Genomic DNA, 25,365 nt, shown 5'->3' with positions numbered 1-25,365 from the left:
AGGTGGCCGAAGTGGCTTTGATCTGCAGATGGCTTTTGATATTTTACCAAAGTAACTTGGGTGTGTGGTAATATGGCTTCTGTGTCCCCCCCAACATCTACGAGAGGGTAACTGGAGCCATGATATATATATATATATATATATATATATATATATATATATATATATATATATATATATATATATATATATATATATATATATATATATAAGAAACCAAAAGCATACGTGTGTGAGAACATTATCATAATGACTGACCTAGCGGATAAAAAAAACTCTACTTCATATAAGTATCAAGAAAACCTTCGCCAGAGTTTGGTCAAAATAAAGATCCGGGAGGAATAAGAGGCAGTGAAGAGGCGCCATTAAGCCCAAACTCGCCCTCCAACTTCGTCTCCTCCACAGCCCGCCAACACATGAGGTTCTACAGCCCGCCAACATATGAGGTTCCAAAGCCCGCCAACACATGAGGTTCCACAGTCCGCCAACATATGAGGTTCCACAGCCCGCCAACATATGAGGTTCCACAGCCCGCCAACATATGAGGTTCCACAGCCCGCCAACATATGAGGGTTCCACAGCCCGCCAACACATGAAGCCCGCACGCAAAGCCAACTCTCATGAAGGAGAAACGCACACTATCTCACCACGAGCAGCATCTCCACTCTTACCAGTCCTAACACCACCCTCATCTACATAACTCACATGCTCCACTCGCCAAATATAACACAAACTCCTCACAGACTATAAACTTTCACATGTTCACTGCTTTTCCAGACAGCACCAACAACCTGGTTAGTTCACACGTCCAGTGAGATGCCTTGTATAATATTACAATAACAGAAGAAATAAATAAAAGTAATTAAATAATAATAATAATAATAATAATATCAGTAAAACTAAAAAAAAATGCATTTCCTTAAGATTCTAACGTCTAAGTTCTTCTATTTCTTATTATTATTTATCAGGATATAAATATTACAAAAGTCAGCTTCGATTGAGATATCCCAAAACATAACGAGATATGATGATAACTAGAACACAGAACGATATATAGAAACTCCTTTTTAAACTCTGGAATATTTAGTTTCGGTGCTGTGATATCTACAGACAAACGTCAATATTTGAGTACAAAAATTATTTAAATTCGCAAAAGAGCCAGAAAGGTAAAGTATTTGAAGCGGCTGCAATAAGGCGCATATTCTGCATGACAGCAACGCAAGAAGAGCCTCTCTTGAACATGCTGGGCCTCTGTCCGGCCTCGTAAATCCTGGAGAAGTTTTCACAAAACACAAGTTCGTCTGTTAAAGTATTGGAGAGTCTTGAGCCCCGGATCTCCGCAATGTAGCGGGGGATTTCTGGCTCCCAACTTGAATCCAGATAATCCCCCTCGACGATTTTAAAAGCTTGATTATAATCCTCATATATATAACATATTATTGTACAAATTGTCTATGTGATTAACAATACATTTTATACAGGGACTCGTGAGTATTAACATTAGAAGATCGATTCAAAAATACAATTTCTGAATTGAATTCTAATTCAAAGTTGTGAATATCAGCAAAAATTAGGAACGAGCAGTCCTTGCTGAACTATATTTTCCGTTCACATTTGGAAAAGGTTTACAAAACACAAATGAAATATATAAATATTTTCCATAACGTTGATATTGATTCATCCTTGTGTTTAATTTAAGGCACAAATGAGAGGTTTCCAGAACTTTATATATGACCCTGACTTATCAATTACGGAATGTAACAATATGGTTTTTGTCCCTGGGTAATAAGTGATTTTCTAAATGCTTTATGTCTCCAGAGTATAGAAAATGGCCATTATTCCTCTCAAACTTTAGTTTAAATTTTTCCCTCAGACAGCTTAGCGAAGATGTCTTGAAGGTTAATATTAGGCTGGCTACTCCTTAGTTAAAACTGTGACAATCTGGCCAATAGATAATGATCTATTTCTCCATGAACACAATTAACAGCTTATTAAATAGTTAAATATTAGGAGAGAACATCCATAAATTACTCCCGTTTTTCCACAAGAAAGACTGGCATTTGTCATTAATATAATGACTTCTCTCTCCCTGCGGCATAGAGATAAAAATAACACTACATTGTTCAATTTTACGCCAGTGCTCACCCATGAATATACATCAGCCAATAAACAAAATACGACCCCTGAGCAAAACATTAAAAATAGCAGAACCAAAACCCTTTTAAACCGAATGTGAACTTATTCGTCAAGGCAGCTTTCCCTACAAGGAGTCATTGTATCAGACTCTAACGTGCAGAAACACATATTTAGAAGATACCCAAATTGTTCTGTATACCATTATCAGGTCCGCTGTCTTTTGACAGCTATATTTAAGGTTTTGACCACTTCTCAGCCGTCCTCCTAAGGTTTACCAACGTCAAGAAAACGGCCAATTTAAAGTGTCTTTTCCTAACCAACAAGAGGACTCAAAACAGAAAACGAGACAGTGCGTCACTTTCGCCAGCCGCTTTCATTTTGTAGTACGACAATATCTACTCGAGGAGTATAAGAACTCCCGAAACCCTCCCCAGGTATGCTCCAGGTAAAATGGTTGTGTATATAGCCTTCAACACGTCTATATATCAGCACTTTTGAGAACAGAATATCAACTCCGCTTATCCACACTTCCATGTCAATTACAATGCATTAAATCAGTAGTGAAAATGTACATTATCAGAGGAAAGATTTCAGTAATAGTTATATTATAATGTAGAGATGATGTGAGGGGAGCAATGACCGCCTGCAGCACCTACCTTGGTTATCTCACCGGACTGCTGCACCGCGCACCCTTCACACCTCCTGAAACGGTCATAATGTTAGTAAGAAAATGTATATAAAACAATGTCTGTGTTTGTCCAAAGCTGGAGGTCAAACGCTAGGGGCTAGCCTCACCCAAATTTGAAGGGAATATGTTCTGGGGTACAGTATGAGCATCTTGGTCATATATCCACCGGATTTTCTTTAAAATAAAAGTGATTTACAATGATCCAGACAAATGAAGGGGGAAATACCTATTCTATCTCACCCGGCCGTGATAAATGGCTCCAGGTCTTACGTGGGGTGACTCGTAATGTTCTGTAAGTGGCCAGCGGGTCACGTGTCGAGATCGTGTGTGGGGGGGGGAGGGTGGGAAGGGAGGGGAGGAGGGGAGAGAGAGAGAGGGAAAGAGAGAGAGAGAGAGTGATAAAACATGTTTTACGGTATCTTAAATTGTATTGCCTCTGATGCTCAAAATATCGACACCCAGCCTACCAGGTACCAGCATCGGTGACCGCATGAACACAGCCTCATCCCTTTATGAGACGGGAACTTGGAAAAATCCAAACCACTAAAAACTTGGTGTCAAGGCTTCCTTGTCAAGGAAGCTTGACACCAAGAGGTATGAGCACCACCGTAGTAAACTCGAGCTTCGTCTGACGACTGCCCGCACAGCATTATTTGGCCATAATAGTTGAGGAATAACAAAGGAAAATAAGATTTCCTATATTTTACCGCCTTCCAAGGGAGATCCTAATGCTCGATAATACAATCGAATGTGTGTAGACTACTTCAAGATTTAGACTATGCTTTTATTTTTGTTTTCAACTTCTGTTTATATACTTTTAATACCATCTTCATATCCCCCCCCCCACCTGCCTTTCCCTATCCACCTCTTCATTGTACATTAAATTTCACCCCCATACATTTTATATCCCATGTTCCATGGATTGTATATATCTATCCCTCCTGCATTTTACATTCACTTTTACCCCATGAATTTTATACTCTCCTTTCCCTTGAATTTAATATTACCTTCCCCCCTGCATTTTGAATTCCATTCCCACCATTTGTTGCATATATTCCCTTCCCCCTCCGCAGTGTGTTCGCTGCAACAATATTGCAGTTGTAATAAACTCGACATATTAACGTTACATAATGAACTCAACATATTAACATAAGATAGATGTATACTTCGTTCAAGGCTCTATGTATGACGCAATAAATACACGTTGCATGATTCCTACTTCAAATATCGCCTCTGACTTCAAATATCAACACCTCCCAACACCGCCTAGAATTGCATTTATATTGAAGATTGTCAGTAATTCTCGTCAAGCGCGTGTTGACCTGGGTGTATTAACCGTGTTATCCTGCCTCTGTTAACAAGCGTCAAGTGCTAGTATTGATCTTGGTGTCATTAAAGCACATATTACCCTCGTTCCGCTAACTTATTTGTGTTGACGCTGGCAGCAGGTCAATATTACCGTGTCTCCGTTAATTCGAGTTATAATAGTCAATAAAACTGAAAACCCCGCATGTATTCCAACAACCAACGATCACTAAACGTCGTTACAACCTGACACCTCGATAAACATGAAATCATTCAAAATGCTTAAATAACAGTATCCATCAGAGAATTCTGGCCTGAAAATGGGCAGAGATTAATCTCCACGACCAGAAAGAGAGCCTGGACGGGCCAGAAAAAATAGTAGAGTTCGGCATTATGATACAGCCATGAAGCCGTCTTCTCAATTTGTGCGTTGAAACTGTTTTTTTCTATTTTTGTAATAATGACAGATGCGCAGTATTCTGAAATTCGATGCGTGGATTTATGATGAGCTTTCCAATACTGTGGAGTAACCATGGCAACTGATTGGGAAAACATTCAAAGTAAACTTACTCCGTGAATTTTTAATGTGCTTTCGAACTGAGATTGTGTACACATGTTTTTATTTTTTATTGTTTTTGTCAGTCATTGCTAAAATTAAAAGTTCTTTCCAAAAGTATAGTTGTTGAAAGTTTAATCGATGTCTGAATATCTGTCTCGACAAAAAATTTGTATTTAAAACATTATATTCTTACCATTCCAAAATTGTATTAGTTCTAATGATCAAGAAACATTGCCTAATTTGTGTTACCCAATGAACAGCGACACTCTGGACATTGACGAAAATATATCATACAAAATTCCTCTGTCGAAAGAAAAAAATTAACACCGTTTAGAAGATTATTAACAATACTGTGATCTTAGAACACTTACAACACAGGAAACGTCAATAACAGAATTAGAAAACAGTTTACGGTCTCATAATAGGACTAGTGACAGCTATTGTTCGATTCTTGCATCCTTATCACAGTCTCAACGGTTCAGTGTCGGTTTAATTGAGGTCTATATCAACCGCGGGAGGGTTATAACGCCCCACCATAATAGCTTACTGATCAACCAGTAAGAAGACTTTAGTCTTGAACTAAACAAGTTTAGTTCAAGATTAAGTTTAGTTTAGTTTAGCCCAGGACTAAAGTAAACCTTCAGTGTATATATATACACCGAGAAACAGGTGTACATCTCTTGGTGTCGTCTCACTTGAAGTGTACGACGTAATTTATCCAATTACTGTGATTTACTCGCTAATGCTTAAAGCACACTTTTTACACAGTATTCAAAGTGGCTGGTCTTGATGTAATTTCAAGTAATTAATCGCCATACAGGATCACTTTTTTTTATTAATTTTTGTCCAATGGGCATCTGTGAGTTATTAAAAGTGATTTATTGTGAGGTAAAAGTATTAACCAACGGCTTGCGCAATAACGGTGCAACTAACGGCTTGTGCAATAACGGTGCAACTAACGACCTGCACAATAACGGTGCAAGTAACGACCTGCACAATAACGGTGCAACTAACGACCTGCACAATAACGGTGCAAGTAACGACCTGCACAATAACGGTGCAACTAACGGCCGTCATAAGGCACACGAAAAAGTATCGCATTTATTTTTCTTGCAATTTTTCCACTGATTTGTTTGAATTATTAAACCATTCACGTAGATATATGTATCTTTAGATAATCAGTTCACGGAAGAGATAACAATAATAAGAACATAGAACGGCCGACGTTTTAAAGAATACACAATGCTCTTTTGGTAAGGGTTGCCATTTGGTAAGGGTTGCCATTTCGTAAGGCTTGCCAGTTCGCTAAGTAGTTAATTATCAAAAAAGGCACCACGCCGGGAATGCTATGTAGCACCATCAAATGTGCGGAATATTCCAAAGGCGCTAAATATCACTAAGGATGCCAATACGAGAACAAAAGCGCTTAAGACGAACGACATCAAAGGTATCCGATCCACCAAGGATACTATCGAGGGACAAGTGACCGCGGGGGACGGTCGGGAAGCAAGACACATCAGCGTCCTGGAAGTCAGGACATTCAACAAGGATATGGACGACCGTAAGAGGGACAATGCAGTTTGGACAATAAGGAGCAGGGCGGCGTTCCATTTGCCATTTGGTAAGAGTTGCCATTTGGTAAAGAGTTGTGAGTTGCCATTTAAAGCAACATAAAAGACGCTATTTACTAACAGTTGATTTTTTTTTACTGGAAAGGCTGTGATGGCCTCATCATTATTACGAGCAATACTTTGGGAGGTAATATATACAAATTTTACACATTTACTAAAATTTATGCATAACCTGTAGGATGAAACTAATATCAACTTCATCAAAGGCTTCAGCTCAGTTCAAGTTCACCAAAGCAACTTGCATGTTTATGTATAATAAAAATGATTATTTTAGTTATCCTTCCATAAGTGATTTATCTTTAACATTAACCCCCCCCCCCCCCCACCCCCTCCCCTGAGCTGTTAAGCTATCTAAGAGTCCCACATGAAGGTACACATGGAAATCAGTACTGAAAATCCATTAGGATCAATCACATATGGAAGTTCTGAGCAGAGGAGGAAATACCAGATAGCGATTGGAGCAGTGTGAGGAGGAGGATTATTGAATTCACATTCACAATCGACTTGAGAATGGTCCAGGACGGACCGAAATGTCGTCGTCTCTTCAATTTCTAGTGTGTGGTCTGGTCAACAGGAGGATTATTTATTGAACATTAATATATGTGTTACATGTGCACTTAATACTGGATTTAGGTATTATTGAAATGACCAATCCTATATCGCCAACACATAACATGAATATTGATATCTTAAGCTATTATTTAAATATGATCACGGTGACAAGATAACAAAGCCTCGATTTCAAGTTGAAAATTGTATATGAACTCTGTAAACATGACATCAACAGTCACACACACACATTACTAACAGTTGTGTGGACAAAGACAATTACTGGAGCCGTATTAACGGACTAAACAATGTTGCTCTCCTGGGTGCTGGTGATGAGTGTGTGAGGCGGCTGAAGCACGTCGTGACATGCATCATCCAAGAACGAGATGTGAAGAGCCAAGTGGGAGTTCATCACAAAGTGCACTAATTAAAGCAAGATGTCCGCGGCCTTTCAAACTGCGGACTACTTCGTAAAAGTTTATGAATGAACTACACAAACACGAGTCGCCCGCTGAGAATTTCAGGCAATTTCTTTCTCAAATGGTGAGTTTAACTTTACTGAAAGAAGAATTCCTTTTGTTTTTGTTTTTAAGGGAAAATTTTCAGTATTTTGACACTTATGCACGGAGTTGTATTAGTATTTATTGACGGCTACAAATAACTGGTGTACAAGGGAGCCGGTCGGCCGAGTGGACAGCACGCTGTACTTGTGATCCTGTGGTCCTGGGTTCGATCCCAGGCTCCGGCGAGAAACAATGGGCAGAGTTTCTTTTACCCTATGCCCCTGTTACCTAGCAGTAAAATAGGTACCTGGGTGTTAGTCAGCTGTCACGGGCTGCTTCCTGGGGGTGGAGGCCTGGTCGAGGACCGGGCCGCGGGGACACTAAAAAGCCCCGAAATCATCTCAAGATAACCTCAAGATAGTACATGTCCACTTTTGAACGCTCTGACCGACGGTCTGGCAACAGACTCGATTATCAAGTATCTTGGTCTTTACCGTATCTTTAAGAATGTATTTAATACGTGATAAATAGTTCTTGTGGCGCCAAGTGACGCTGAGGCTCTTGACGTGAGTCAGCAGCAGTCAGAGGGAAGGTGGCCGGGAGCCTCGGCCTGGGAGGAAGCGACGAGGCACCTTTAATACAGCAGGAGCCTTCGTGACGCCATCACAAACTCTACTGTTACCATCTAAAAAAAAAAAAATATATATAACGTTGACAGTTTCAACAGCTTTGTGTGTGTGTGTACTCATCTAGTTGTTTGCGGGGGTTGAGCTCTGGCTCTTTGGTCCCGTCTCTCAACCGTCATACTTTGTGACTGTGTGTGTGTGTGTGTGTGTGTGTGTGTGTGTGTGTGTGTGTGTGTGTGTGTGTGTGTGTGTGTGTGTGTGTGTGTGTGTGTGTGTGTGTGTGTGTGTGTGTATTTGTTTTTTGGCAGTCAGGGAATAGTTAGCGTGAATTTTTCCTAGAATGATAATACTTTCCAACCTTTGTATTCTATAAAAAAAAGAAGCCCCACTTGTTCATAATTTATCAAAACATATAATTTTCCATGAAGGATTCAAGCCTCTGAAACTGAGAGGAGGAGCAGCAGGGAAGGGCAGACCCGCCCTCAGCTAACACACATAAAGATTGACCTGCTCGTTCATATCCAGCTGGACAGTGTCGACAGCCTCACTCTATTCCAACGTCGCATACAAAAACATACAATCACTTTATTTAATTACTTCTGCGAATGCCGGTGGAAGTAAATTTGCACAAACATATATGGAAATCAAAATTTTGGAGTGTTGTATTCCGCTATATGAATTTTGTGAAGGACTAATGAGATAAGCCTATGATGGGAAAATTTATTATAACAATAGCTACACAAATATAGACAAGCTGAACATTTTATTGCAAGAGAGAAAATTGTTCAAAGTGAATGTGGGGAAAAAGTAAAATAATGGAGGTGAAGAGACAAATTCTGGGTGTGAAATAAATGTGAATTGTGAAGCCCAAGAATACTCGTGAAGCGTGACTTATAAAAGAGGAACTTGAGCAGAAGGTGAGAGTAGGGCGAATCAGGGAAAGAAAGTGGACTGATGCAATGAAAGTCCTGGTTAGTAAAGCAATATAAAATTAACACATACTGGCGGAAGGCTTCGTGAAGCAGTGGTAGTGTCGAACCCTTGTGTGACTTGTATGTCGTTAAGAGAAGTGAATTCCACGGCTGTCTTAAGTTGTGGAGAGTGCACGACGAGAGGTAGTCAAGTGTGGAATCTCCGGGATTCCTTAGGTCTGGGACCTCAATCCGCCTTGCTGGGTATCTACGGACAGCCCTTTGGCGGGGTAGGCCAATGTTATTCCACTGCATATCCATTCAACGATCAACCGGAGACTATACAACTATTACAACTCAAGTGTTTTATAGTGGAGGAGTGAGGAAGAAGTGAGAGGGTAGTATCGTGTGCGCCTGGCCAAAAGGGTAAGATCACAGGGTCTCTCAACGTCCCAAATACTCTTACATGACGTCACAAGGTCCAGACTTAGTCGATTTGTGTGCGGGATTGCCATTGGTTTATGCATCTGTGCTTGGTTGCTGTTGGTTTAGTCGCATGCTAGACCGTTCACAAAGGAAAACCTGAGCAAGGTCACTTGACTACAGCCATGCTTCATTTTGCTCTGGGAGTCCACTACAGTCGTAAGTCCATCGTACCGGCCAAATTAGAGTTGATCCCCATACACGAACTCCTATTATTGAAATCTCTATACTTTGTATTCAAATAATTGCCGGTCGCCCTCGGATTCTCGATATAGATGATTTACTTGTTTCAGGTGATTTTAATGAGAACTGTTGTAGAAAATGATATATATCACGTGACCACTCCAGGAGTAACAGACTGAGAGTGAAAATCGTGACCGCATTATATGTGTATAACCATCAAGCAGTGAAGGGCTTAAAGGTCGTCTAGGTGACAGATGGACTATACAGAGTGTTGCCACTTATTATTGAAAGACTTAGTGTAAATCTAGACTTATTGCCCGATTCTTAAATTTGCGAGAAAACCCTACCCTTGAGTGCTGTGCCAGCAGCCCATGTGAGACTGTTTCATATGAGCCCCGTGTCGGGTAGCATCGTGCTTTGATCCCACCACTTGTCATTGTCCTCCACGTGTAGCGCCCTGCCACCTGTATCTCTCACACGTGTCTCACGTGTGATCCTTGTGGCTCCCACCTGCTATTGCCACGAGTAATCTCACACATCCAACCACGTGTGGTTGAGGTGAAAGTAAGGAGATACCGCCACCTACGCATTCCTCAAGTTCTGCTACGCCATACCGTGATGAATGCTGACGGACGATCATCTCCCAGCTGTTAGGGACTTGTGTATGGAGAATGAATGTGGGAGGCCGGCTAAACTGTAAGTAAATAGCTCTACTGTTTGCTAAGTTGTGTTGATCTCAGCGACTAACTAGTCGATTAAGTATATCTCCTTGTCCACCCGGGACAGGCGAGAGGTAGAACAACTAAGACAACCTGCCGAAGCTCAGATCGTCTACCAGCCTGGGAACGCTGTGTACGCTTGTCATGAAGTAAGAGGATTAACCACCACATACTTTAATGTCTCAGTGACTCTTTGTCTTTGATCATCTATTAGTCTCAGTGACTCGTGTTATTTCAATGATATTATCGTCTCTTTGACGTGCATTTTAATTCAGTGATTATGGTCTTAGTGACGTGTAATTAATCATTGTGCAATTCATTCCAGAGATTTATTGCTGTATGCATTATTGCGTCACTGTCTGTTTGTGTGCATTTTATGTTGTTGCGTACTACATGACTCTACGGTTCGAACGCCAGCTAATGTTCCTTTAATATTGCAAGCGTCGTATGCACTTAGTATTAGCGTTGGCTAAGTATTCAGTTAGTTCACATTGTCCCGTGCAAGTGTTCAGAGTCTCTGTGTCTCAACACACCAGAGCTTTGGGAACGACTCTATCTGTGTGCGGTTTTGTATAGTTTAGGTTGTGACGCTCTTGATTAATGTAACGTCAAGCTCCTTGTGTATGAGCCCTTTAGCACTAAATATCATAAATCTGGTGTGAGAACCTCTCAGCTTCAGAGTGCGCTCACTCACTGCAGCAAGGCAGCGAGAGGTAGAACAGTAGGTAGGTACCTCCCGACCCAGTGTCGGGAGGTACCTGTATCCTCGTGTGGAGGTCAGTCATGCAACACTCTCCACCTGAGAGATATAGTGAACCTCGACGTTATAATTACTGTTAACTGATAGCCTGCATAGCAACCACCATTTGGACTGGCGCTGCTGCATGCAGTTGCTGTCGTTGCCGGAAATTATACCTTCACATACGTGAAGCAGTGGTAGTGTCGAACCCTTATATTGCATGCACGTGAAGCAGTGGTAGTGTCGAACCCTTATATTGCATGCACGTGAAGCAGTGGTAGTGTCGAACCCTTATATTGCATGCACGTGAAGCAGTGTTAATGTCGAACCCTTATATTGCATGCACGTGAAGCAGTGTTAATGTCGAACCCTTATATTGCATGCACGTGAAGCAGTGGTAGTATCGAACCCTTATATTGCATGCACGTGAAGCAGTGTTAATGTCGAACCCTTATATTGCATGCACGTGAAGCAGTGGTAGTATCGAACCCTTATATTGCATGCACGTGAAGCAGTGTTAATGTCGAACCCTTATATTGCATGCACGTGAAGCAGTGTTAATGTCGAACCCTTTTATGGCCGTGACGTGAGAGAGACAATCTGAGAAGTATGCGAGGTGTGTGAGGAATCCTGATACAGTAAGGAATTAAAATGTCATGAAGAGAAGCGAAGTACAGATGGTGATTCACCGCCCTCAAGACGGAGGAGGGCGTAACACCAGGCAGAATACGAGGGAGTGAAACACCAGGCAGAACACCTGGGAGGGAAACACCAGGCAGAACACCTGGGAGTGAAACACCAGGCAGAACACCTGGGAGTGAAACACCAGGCAGAACACCTGGGAGTGAAACACCAGGCAGAACACCTGGGAGTGAAACACCAGGCAGAACACCTGGGAGTGAAACACCAGGCAGAACACCTGGGAGGGAAACACCAGGCAGAACACCTGGGAGGGAAATACCAGGCAGAACACCTGGGAGTGAAACACCAGGCAGAACACCTGGGAGGGAAATACCAGATTCGACGACTGTGGATGACAACAGATTGAAGAGTCTAGTGGGAAAGTGTCAAGTAATGTCCTCTAGTGAAGTGGATGGGAGATGTTAGGCTGTGTCCGGGTTGGGAGCGTGGATAGGTAGTGGGAGGGATAAGACTGATGAGAGGGATAGGACTGATGGAAGGGGAAGGACTGATGGGAGGGAGAGGACTGGTAGAAGCGGGAAGGTGTTCGGTAGAGTCCGTGAGTGTCTGACACAAGGCGACCGAGGCGTGACATCCATGCCAGATATTAAACTTTCCCGCCTCTCTGATAATGAACAATGTTCTAAGGGATTAGTGCCGGACCGTGAGAGAGAGGAGACGAGGGGTGAATAAAAAAAAAAAGAGATAGAGGCGCCTGACAGCTGAGTGGACAGCGCTTCGGATTCGCAGTCCTGAGGCTCCGGATTCGATCCCCGGTGGAGGCGGAGACAAATGGGCAAAGTGTTTCTTTCGCCCTGATGCTCCTGTTACCTAGCAGTAAATAGGTACCTGGGAGTTAGACAGCTACTTCCTGGGGGGGGGGGGTAACAAAAAGGAGGCCTGGTCGAGGACCGAGCCGCGGGACGCTATGCCCCGAAATCATCTCAAGATAACCTCAAGATAGATATAAGGAAAAAGCGAGAAGATAGCAAATAGGTAAGAAGTAATATTCAGAAAAGTGGTAGAGAAATGGAAAAGAAAAGGGGTGAAGAGTGGGATGAAAAGACAGAAATACAGAGGTTGAGAAAGAAGTGATATATTGAGAAAAGACGATAAGTAGGACATTAAATGAGAAAATTAATAATGAGGCATAGAAGAACTAGCTAAGTGAGAATAACACGAAACAGGATAAAGATGAAGTGACATGGAAAAAAAATGTTGCATGAAAAAGAAAAAAACAAGAGAGAGATTCAGAGAGTTGGGGAAAAGGAAGGAATAGTAAGATATGGAATTGAGATGTATGGGAGAAATCAGAATTTATATGTACGTAGGAAGCGAGGGAGAAACGTAAAAGCAGACTGAAAATAAAATGGGTAAGAAACGTATATGGAATGTAAGAAGGGGAGAGATCGAGTCAAGGCGAAAGAGACGATTAAAAGAGAAACGAGAATCAGTGAAATAAAACGAATACAGGAATACCAAAGGTAAAGTGAGAAGTGATGGCCAGAGTGATGAGGACGGACGAGGTCACTGGAGAACACGAGACAGCTTAAGTGTTTCAAGACTGAAGAAATATAGAGCAAATAAAACAACGGTGGGACCGTCCAGCTGGTGGATTTCAGGTATTTATCGCCTTTTGTGAACAGTGTTTAATCCATATTGCAGTGTTTTAATCCATATGCACAATCGACTTGAGAATGGTCCAGGACGGACCGAAACGTCGTCGTCCCTTCACCTTTTAGTGTGTGGTCTGGTCAACAGTGTTTAATCCATATTCACTTAATTGTCAATTCAAGTATACAACAAGCATAACCGTACAAGAACGAGACCCGCCAGGTTCGTTGACTTTGGGTTTGCCAAAAGTGCTTCAAATTAGACAACTGTAAAATCATGAGAACGATATGGAGTTACCTCGTTAACGTAGTCTCATTTTGCTGGGCACCTCCGCCCGAGACACCAGCTCATCCTCACGTCAGAATCCAAAACATCGAAGTCCGTCCACCATTTCTCATATCAAAGCCCTATCGCCCTCAACCCGTCCTCTTAAAAATAACGTCGCTTTTCGCTCGTATGCGCGTTACGCCAAAAGTAGACGTAATTTGAAATGAAATCGACTCACAAAAGTGACGTACTGTCCCGTTTTCTGTTCGAGTCGTCCGGCTTACTCGGTAAGGTTAGGAGAGGAAACTTTCAATTAACGTTTTTCATAACGTTTTGAAGCTTTATGAGAATTTCCTGTCCACCTAACCTACCAGAGGACCCTTAACTAACTGTTGTTGAAAAAAAATCCCAAATTTATTTTCATTTTTTTTTTTATTTTCAAATTACGTCCACTTTCGGCCATACGGGCAAACGGCCAAAGCGACGATATTTTTAAGAGGACAGGTTGCTCGCTCACCCTCGCTTCAAAGTCCACCTGCCAAGCCTTACATCGAAGTACTCTCCTAAATCTTCGCTTCAAAGTCCACACGCCTACCCTTTCATCAAAGCTCTTTCACCCACCCTCACATCCGAGTCAGCCCGTCCACACTCTCATTAAGGCAGCAAATACTGTTTCGTCAGTCTGTTCTTTCGGTGACTATGCGCTCAAATTATACGGATTTATCTACAACCAAGAGAATTTTACCTTGCCATTAACGCTGTATTCTACAACAAACCCAAAATTGTGACAGAAAATGTACTGATTCTGTCTAGGTTGTGAATGGCCTAAGGAAAATACAATTTTCGTTGTAAGTAATTTCCTATTCCATTCAGGAACAACAATGGTTCAAGTTTCGTCAAAATCATTTAAAAACTTAACTTAAAAAATACTATTACAGAACAAAATTCCAGTTTATGAATGAATATTTGCAATACAAGAATATTAAACGTTTAAACGGTAAATAAAAAAATGAATTGTTAGATATTGTGTAACCGTGCACATAAAATAAAAAATAGCTTGATCTTATTTTTACAAAACTGTAAAAGCGAATGTCTGTTGATCTGTGCAAGGTTTGAGGCCAGATGCTTGGGGCGAGCCTCAGGAAACTGTGATCTGTGATGGTACGGAGAGTGCCACAGGGGGGGACGAGATAGACGCCCATGCCCCTCATAAAGAAGAACTGGCTCCTATTCCAATTCCCAGTGACTCATAAAAGGTCTGAAATGGAGATCAAGTTTTACAGAGTTTTTAGCTGTTCGTAATATCCCAATTTACATACAATCTAACAACAATTTGTGTTTGCTGGGATATATATATGTGTATATATATGTGTATATATATATATATATATATATATATATATATATATATATATATATATATATATATATATATATATATATATATATATATTATATATATATATATATATATATATATATATATATATATATATATATATATATATATATATATATATACACATATATATACACATATATATATATATATATATATATATATATATATATATATTATATATATATATATATATATATATTATATATATATATATATATATATATATATATATATATATATATTATATATATATATATATATATATATATATATATATATTATATATATATATATATATATATATATATATATATATATATATATATATATATATATATATAATGATATGTGTGGCCCAGCGTGACCTTGCCAGACTGATGAGCCTCGCCTCTCTCAACACCAGTCCTCCTCTAATACTTATGGTGACACACCGTCGGCAAGGCCCCGCCCACGCCATACATCTCCTGCGGATCGGTTAACAGGAATCCTTTTACCAGCGCCACGGGAATATCCACATCAATCCACTCTCCAGAACTCTCCTAGTCAGCGGGATTTAAGTAACTCTGCCAGCGAGGAACGAGGTCGGCGCGGGTCCTTCCGGTACAACATACGACGAGCAATTGCATCTCCTTGGTAACGTTTACTTTATTCTATATCTCAGTCATTTTAAAGGTGTTCTTTTCTATTGGGTTAAGTCGACGCTCCATTTTCTAACTACGAATTAAGGTTTTTCGTTAACTGCTCTCAGTGGTTACACACGCTCTGTGTAGCGTGCGAATATTCCTGACCTGGTCACCTTGACGATACGTTGTAATAAAAAGCTATTTACGTAAAATAGAAAATAGCCATAACAATTACCTTTTGTAATAATGTTGTTGTGTTCAATACCATCCATCCACCCATCCATATATATATATATATATGTCGTACCTAGTAGCCAGAACGCACTTCTCAGCCTACTATGCAAGGCCCGATTTGCCTAATAAGCGAAGTTTTCATGAATTAATTGTTTTTCGACAATCTAACCTACCTAACCTAACCTAACCTAACTTTTTCGGCTACCTAACCGAACCTAACCTATAAAGATAGGTTAGGTTAGGTTAGGTAGGGTTGGTTAGGTTCGGTCATATAACTACGTTAATTTTAACTCCAATAAAAAAAATTGACCTCATACATAATGAAATGGGTAGCTGTATCATTTCATAAGAAAAAAAATTGAGAAAATATATTAATTCAGGAAAACTTGGCTTATTAGGCAAATCGGGCCTTGCATAGTAGGCTGAGAAGTGAGTTCTGGCTATTAGGTACGACATATATATATATATATATATATATATATATATATATATATATATATATATATATATATATATATATATATATATATATATATATATATATATATATATGCTTTTCCAGCGCCTCAGTGTGGCGATACAGAGGGGAAATGCGCACTGCATCCAGAGTTCCTGCCCGCCATCTGAGGATCTGGAGGAACTCGACAACCTATGATAACCATCTTTGTAACCCATACGTAACTCCTTTTTTGTAACAAAGTTCAAATAAAGTAAATATATATGTGTACATACAAAAGAATGGGGGTGGTAGGAGAAGATAATATTAGTGTTCAGTGAGAAACCACAAGGTCTCCTCTGAATACTTTTTATTTTCTTCTCCGAGGCTATGGGTCCCCACATTGGCACCAGAGGTGGTACCCTCACAAACTTTAAAAATATATATATATATATATATATATATATATATATATATATATATATATATATATATATATATATATATATATATATATATATTATAATAACAAAGTCAAGCCTTTGCAAAAGGGAGCAGAAAAGACAACTGCTGAACAGTGAAGGTGTTCACTATTTGAACAAATCTTAAAACATTTTCTTACACTACATTCCATGCATCTCCAACTGAACATTACAGATATAATTAGTTGAGTATGCTAATTCATATCTGTAAGCTGGTGTAGAGAATTACAATGGCTGGAAATACTTAGGAACTTAAATGTACATGAATAATAATTGTTAGTCGAAAGATGATACTGGAATGATTTTTGCCTCTGGATTAGTCGCAGACCTCCGCGCCGCCTCCCTCTAACCTTCACGAAGAATAAATGGTTAAAAGGAATATAATGTAATAATATGCCGTTGTTCGCGTGGGAACCTCGCGAATATACATAGCAGACTTTTTACCGTTAGTAGTAAATTCCCGTCAGGCAGTTTATTGAGCAGTAATTCACTGAGAGGAGTGCAGTTCCCTACCTTTACAATTAACTTGATAGATTTTGTTAATTTATTATGCACCCCATACCCATGCCGTGGGGGAAGAGGTGCAGTGGGTACCATACCCAATCCGGAGGAGAGGTAGTGGACCCCATGCCTACCCCATTGACGGTAATGGACCCCGTACCCCCATCCCCGGGGAGAGGACCCCATGCTCATTTCGGAGGGGAGTAGTGGACCCCATACCCATCCCGGGGGCGGTAGTGGACCCCATACCCATCCCGGGGGCGCAGTAGTGGGCCCCATTCCCGTAACAAAAGGGGGTCGTGGACCCACCTAGAGAAGGGTTTACAGGACCCCAATACCCATTCAGTGGGCGGTAATGGGAAAGATGAAGAGGCACCTTTACTTGAGGTGATGTATTAGTGAGAGGGGAAAGGGAAGGGGGAGTTCCTAGGACTGTGCCCATTAAAAGAGCTCAGCTGGACCGTAAACATTAATCATGAACATATAATTGTAAACTGTCCCGAGGGTTGTCGTGCTGACAAAAAATCTAAAACTTTGTTTACTGTAAAGTTACAATAAAAAAATATTTTCATACAATAGTTCAGAGTCAAAAGAAAGTTGCACAATTCAGCACTCAAAAGAAAACACAAAAAATCGTATATCAGTTTATTAAATATTCCCCCTTGTGACTGGTGCCCCAGAGGTACTTCCCTCCCCCCCCCCCCCCCCCCCCCGCCGGAGGTATTTTCCCACATGTATGCTCAGTATCCTAAGTATTAACGATCCTAAGTATTAACGACACCTTTAATTCAATTAATGTTTTGCCTCCACTGCTCCAAGCGCCAACTCTCGCATCAAGTCATTACAAATTGCAAGACTAACTGATGACAGCCGAATTAATACAGGAAAAGAGCAGTACAAATGACAGGAATATACTTAATACAAAATTAAGAGAAAAGTAATTAGAAGAGAAATGAAAAGAAATGAGAATTACTTAAGAAAAGTGACTTAACGAGGAGAGCTAATATTTCCCCGGACTCTTCACAGCTCGCTACACACACACACGCACGCGTGTGTGTGTGTGTGTGTGTGTGTGTGTGTGTGTGTGTGTGTGTGTGTGTGTGTGTGTGTGTGTGTGTGTGTGTGTGTGTGTAACAAACGACTATTGGAGAAGGCTCAGAGGTTTGCCACCAGACTAGTGCCCAAACTGAGGGGCATGAAGTATGAGGAGAGACTACGGGAATTAAACCTCGCGTCGCTAGATGATAGAATTGTTTGGGGGAACATGATCACCACATACAAGATTCTAAAAGGAATTGATAGGGTAAACAAAGGCCGTTTATTTAACACAAGGGACACACGCACTAGGGGACACAGGTGGAAATTGAGTGTTCAAATGAGCCATAGAAACATTAGAAAAAAATTGTTTAGTGTCAGAGTAGTTAATAAATGGAATGCATTGGGAAGTGATGTGGTGGAGGCAGACTCCATACAGTTTCAAGTGTAAATATAATAGAACCCAATAGGCTCAGGAACCTGTTTACCAGTTGACAGTTGAGGCGGGACCAAAGAGCCGAAGCTCAACCCCCGTAAGCACAACTAGGTGAGTACATATTCCCTTAACAGCCTTTGTGTCTCACTGAACGAAAGCTGGCGCCGTCCGTGTCAAATGTAGCTTTCTGAAGTAAAACGACTGAAAACCTAAGATTATCCGGGCATTCTCTAGCCATTTTTAATTTTTATGCACTTCACAGTGTCTCATTAGGATGCATTAACGTGTAAAACTTCAGCAAAGCTCATTCAACTGTTTCAGAGATAAGCTGGGAACAAAGTCCGCAAAGATTAACAACAATTATTCGCTTTGCGGTGTGTAGCGTCTGGCCGGTAAAGTCCTCTCACTCGCCTCAAAAGATACAAGTTTAATACAATGGAGAGGAAGAAAAAAGTAATTTCATTAGTAAACATGGAATGCTTAATTGAATTCCTAGTTTAAGACCCCTCGTGGACGGGGCTGCACTCACGTATCTGAGGGAACAGCCGTGCCCTCAAATAGGGCACGGCTGTGCCCTCAGATACAGTAGTAGTAGAGGGGAAACTCCACTACTCAGTTACGCTTGGGGGTTTAAGGTCGCAGAATTGATCACAGCGCCACGTATCCGGCCCTGTGGCTGCGAGCCTACTGGCTAGCATTAGGAAACGTAACCTCGCTGGTGGGCATAAGTTTCATGTGACACGATAACCGCCTATGACCTAATGTTATCATCAGTAGTAATCAACAGATGAGTTATTTTTATAATGGGGAGGTTGATTTTAGCAGCAGCGGACTTAACAACTGGTTCCCTTCTCCCTTCTCAAAGAAATGAGGTTTCTCAAAACGCAACACAATTTAAATTATCACTATATTTCAGAATAAAAGACATTAATCCTATATATATATATATATATATATATATATATATATATATATATATATATATATATATATATATATATATATACATATATACTTTCACAAAAGTAATTTCAGGAAGAAGAGTGGCAATATAACCAGCGCTTCACTAGATGGTGAGCAAACACGACTGTAAAATATTAAAAGCCTCGGTGGGAGAGTGAAAGCAATATCCCGACAGCGGACCGAAGTTAGAGAGTAACGTATACAAGAGCAGCGTCACCCGTCACTCTCCGGCGTGTAGGAGCCCCGAGGAGCCCGGGGTCAAGTGAGCCCCGAGGAGCCCGGGGGTCAAGTGAGCCCCGAGGAGCCCGGGGGTCAAGTGAGCCTCCAGGAGCCTGGGGGTCAAGTGAGCCCCGAGGAGCCCGGGGTCAAGTGAGCCCCGAGGAGCCCGGGGGTCAAGTGAGCCCCGAGGAGCCCGGGGGTCAAGTGAGCCTCCAGGAGCCTGGGGGTCAAGTGAGCCCCGAGGAGCCCGGGGTCAAGTGAGCCCCGAGGAGCCCGGGTTCAAGTGAGCCCCGAGGAGCCCGGGGTCAAGCGAGCCCCGAGGAGCCCGGGTCAAGTGAGCCCCGAGGAGCCCGGGGTCAAGTGAGCCTCCAGGAGCCTGGGGGTTAAGTGAGCCCCGAGGAGCCCGGGGGTCAAGTGAGCCTCTGAGAGCGCAGCTGGGGCACTGTACTAGTGAGAGGCTCGTAAGCTGCACCATGAATAGCAACATAAGAGGCTGGAGGAGCAGCCATGCCCAAAGTTTTGTTTATAAAGTCAAAATTTACATATTAATCACATGTCTGACGTCGCACCGCAATCTGCTAGCTTGACGCATCTTCTTTATTTGTATTTTTTTTTGTTTGGCTTTGCTTTGCCTTGTGTTGCTTGCAGTATAGACACAAAATATTATTTACAAAAACATTTGCTTCGTGGTTGTGATTTTGCGAATGTTTATTAGTGTTGCTAGATATAGGTGAGGTGGTAATTTGCATTCATAAATTATTTACCAATGTATTTATTATTATTCATATTGATTATTTAAACTTAACTATAATTATCTACCTGCTTATAATTGACAACTCATTGTTCCTTTGGACCTCGTTTTTCCAACACCCAAATGACTCCATATGCCCAGTGCGTCTTCAACCTTTAGTCTTAAAAAAGGAATTAGTCGACTAATTACATGGGCCGCATGTATCGGGTGAGAGATGTTCACTTGAGCCAGTTAAGCAAGTCCCAGCTGTGTCTGGGTACAAGTGACAGGATGAACAACCCAGCGGGTTTTCTTCCTTTTGGGGAGTGTTGTACATGCTGCTATGGAGGTGTGTCCACTCACAAGATGAGTGGCGCTGCCCAATACTGTCACTATGGCGGTGTGTCCCCTCACAAGATGAGTGGCGCTGCCCAATACTGTCACTATGGCGGTGTGTCCACTCACAAGATGAGTGGCGCTGCCCAATACTGTCACTATGGCGGTGTGTCCACTCACAAGATGAGTGGCGCTGCCCAATACTGTCACTATGGAGGTGTGTCCACTCACAAGATGAGTGGCGCTGCCCAATAAACTGGCCCCTCGGGGCAAAATTTAAATTTAATGGTCTCTTGGACGATGAGTCGCAGTCCACCCATGTGCCCGTCAGTGAGACTACTGGAATGATGATGGACAGAGTTCATTGGGACACAGTTTGTACTCCTATTATCATCCCAGAATGTATACCTGGGAAACTACTCGGAGCATGGACAGCAGGGACACCCTTCCCGAGCTCTGGTGGCCTCGTGTACAAACAAGTAGATGGTCAGGGTTCGCCTATCTGTGTCATATTTGCGAATTTTTATTTAGGCAGAAAGTCTTTGTTGACATGGACATAAACCCTGACGTTTAGGGTTGGCATGTTGGTGCCATCTACCATCAACACCACCACACACACACTACCATTATCAACATCACACACACGCCACCATCAACACCACACACACACGCTACCATCAACAACACCACACACACACGCTACCATCAACACCACACACACACGCCACCATCAACACCACACACACACGCCACCATCAACACCACACACACACGCTACCATCAGCAACACCACACACACACGCTACCATCAGCAACACCACACACACACGCTACCATCAACACCACACACACACGCCACCATCAACACCACACACACACGCCACCATCAACACCACACACACACTATCATCAGCAACACCACATACACACACTACCATCAACAACACCACACACACACTACCATCAGCAACACCACACACACACACTACCATCAACAACACCACACACACACGCTACCATCAACACCACACACACACAGACGCCACCATCAACACCACCACACACACACACACACACACACACACACACACACACACACACACACACACACACACACACACACACGCTACCATCAACACCACACACACACACACACACACACACACACACACACACACACACACACACACACACACACACACACACACACACACACACACACACACACACACACACACGCTACCATCAACACCACACACACACACACACACACACACACACACACACACACACACACACACACACACACACACACTACCATCAACACCACACACACACACACACACACACACACACACACACACACACACACACACACACACACACACACACACACACACACACACACACACACACACCCACACCCACACACACACACACACACACACACACACACACACACACACACACACACACACACACACACCCACACCCACACACACACACACACACACACACACACACACACACACACACACACACACACACACACTACCATCAACCTCTTATCACAATCCTAAGAATTTAGAACCAGGAAATTGCATTTTTTTACCCAAGGAAAAACATTGGGGGGAACTGTATGTCTTACTGAAATCAATAAATGAAATAACAACAGAAATCACCGCTCGTAAACCCAAGAAGAATGCCGTTACGCAGAGAGCAAATACCCAAAATCCTTGACTGGTTGAAGGTGTTTAGAATGTGTTAGCATGGCACCCTATGTTAGCACCCTATGCCCCTGTTACCTAGCAGTAAAATAGGTACCTGGGTGTTAGTCAGCTGTCACGGGCTGCTTCCTGGGGGTGGAGGCCTGGTCGAGGACCGGGCCGCGGGGACACTAAAAAAGCCCCGAAATCATCTCAAGATAACTCAAGAAGATGGCAAGTAACGTGGATGCCGAAGGGGCGCGTGTCTGCGTGCTGACAGCCCCTGCCAACAAAGGCCTGCAGGAGGCCAAGCATCAAAGGCCGCCACTCGTCCATGACCATATATCCGTCCTCCTCCTCCTCCTCCTGTGACTCCATGTAACATCAGCACATACACGCACTTCATTTGCGAGTTTTACCAAAATTATGCAAGGGTAAACACATATGCATAGGCACAGGCACACATAGGTTCAGTCCTGAGGTTTTGGGTTCGATCTCCGGTGGAGGCAGAAACAAATGAGCAGAGTTTCTTTCACTCTGATGCCCCTGTTACTTAGCAGTAAATAGGTACCTGGGAGTTAGACAGCTGTTACGGATTGCTTCCTGGGCGTGTGAGTGTGTGTGTGCGTGTGTGGGGGAAAAATAGTAGTAACAGTTGATTGATTGATTGACAGTTGAGAGGTGGGCCAAAAGAGCAGAGCTCAACCCCCGCAAGGTCAACTACGTGTGGCTAATTTTTACCCACTTTATCTATATTATTATCTAAGAAATGTATTATTTTTATATCATATCTAAATCATATATATGTATATATATATATATATATATATATATATATATATATATATATATATATATATATATATATATATATATATATATATATATATATATATATATATATATATATTCACACACTTGAGTTCAGTCGTGAAGTATGATCCTGGTCCTGAAATCACCAGCTGAAAAAACACATAAACCTGAAAAGACACAGAAATTTACAATAAGGATCGTCTTAGAATTACATAAGATAAGGTATGAAAAATGTTGAAAATGCTGGACACAATGACGCTAGTAAATAAAAAGAGCGAGGGTTATTAGGATATAGGGAGGATAAACACAAATTAAATGTTCACAACGAATTGATGTCATTGGAACATTGGAACAAGGAAATATGAGTGGAAATAAGAGACATAGATGAGCAACAGAATTGTAAGAAAATATGTCTTTACTGTAAGAGTGGTGGGAAACTGGAATGAACTAGACGAGTGGGTGGTGCAAGAAGGCCACTCTTCATAATTTCAAAAGTAGTTATAATGGAGACATTTAGCTTGGAGATTCACTGCATAAAATGATCGGCGGCTGGCAGGTTAGAGCCTGCAGGCGTCCACCCACTTGGACTGGTCGGTAGAGCGACGGCCTCTCTTATTACTGTTCGATTCCCAATGTTCCAAATGGTAACACATCGCTCCTTAACTGCGTCCTATCCTGTCCCCATATTCCTTCCATGTGCTATATAATCATACTAGTTCAGCACTTTATTCTTATCATTTCCTTTCTTTTCTACCGCTCAGATACAAACAGGCGAGAACAAACAAACAAAGACACACACACACACACACACACACACACACACACACACACACACACACACACACACACACACACACACACACACACACACACACACACACACACACACACACACACACACACACACACACACACACACACACACACACGTCTCCTGTGACTACACAGGCGTGAAGAAAGAAATTGATGTTTCTTAGGAGTTTGACAGTTCCGAGCAGTTATCGACAACGTCGGAAGAATTCGAGGAAATTATTGTGAGTTGTGTGATTAATAATACAACTACTAATGCTTTTAAAGTTTATCCTGCGCATTGTTGCACCCAATTACATTTGAGTTTTTTTTTTTTTTGTTTAAGAGGGGCAGGGGTATTCGAGCTAGTCTTGAGTATAGGACTCACATATTAAGCTGCCTGTAAAGCTCTAGCATGCTTCAAGTTAATCATATTAGATTCTTCTAAAAGGTTCTTCAAGTCTAATAGAACTCATGTGCAAAAAACGTGACCTGCGAGCCAACTTTTCTAAAGGGTAGGAGTGTATATTCTAGCGAATAGAGACGTTTTCGGTAAGGTTCTATACTATGACCTAAAAATAGTATATGTTTTAGAGGAGAAACAAACCATTCTTCAGTATGTGTTCAAAATGTTGAGATGAACACGTGGCTTCCTTACCCGCGCCACATCAGCAGCAGGCGGCCCGCCACGCTAAGGCCGACGCTTCACACCCAAAACGAATCAACAAATCTGATATCGTGCGCTGAATTTCAATGCACAGAAAACTTTCTCAAGAAACATGAATAAACATCCGTACCAATTCAAGAGGATGCGCCACAGACGGAATACACATCAACCAGAGCCAAGTACCAGGCACCATGAAGATAGATACCAAGGATGTTGGCATATCCAAAATGAGGTTCACTTAAAAAAAAAGAGATGCCGCCATGAATAATTTATTTATACAATTAAAGCCGACCTGCAAGAGTGGTGGCCGTCGCTGTACTGTCATCTTCAGGTATATCGACATACGGAGCCCAAAGATGTTGTAATGGCGCTCATATATGGAATATAAAGTAATATAGA

General features: G+C 41.7%; 1 long non-coding RNA gene across 1 annotated transcript in view; it reads right to left on the bottom strand.

Moving 5' to 3' along the window:
• LOC138368197 (uncharacterized) overlaps positions 1 to 25,365 on the bottom strand; it is a 138,290-nt gene that overhangs the window by 49,973 nt on the left and 62,952 nt on the right. Inside the window, exon 2 of the long non-coding RNA XR_011229525.1 lies at positions 2,793 to 2,838. This is a non-coding gene — a long non-coding RNA (uncharacterized lncRNA). The remainder of the gene's footprint in view (positions 1 to 2,792; positions 2,839 to 25,365) is intronic.

This window comes from Procambarus clarkii, chromosome 24, assembly GCF_040958095.1.
Source record: "Procambarus clarkii isolate CNS0578487 chromosome 24, FALCON_Pclarkii_2.0, whole genome shotgun sequence".
In the NCBI taxonomy this organism is placed as follows: Eukaryota; Metazoa; Arthropoda; class Malacostraca; order Decapoda; family Cambaridae; genus Procambarus; species Procambarus clarkii.
This window is presented reverse-complemented; position numbering and strand designations above follow the sequence as displayed.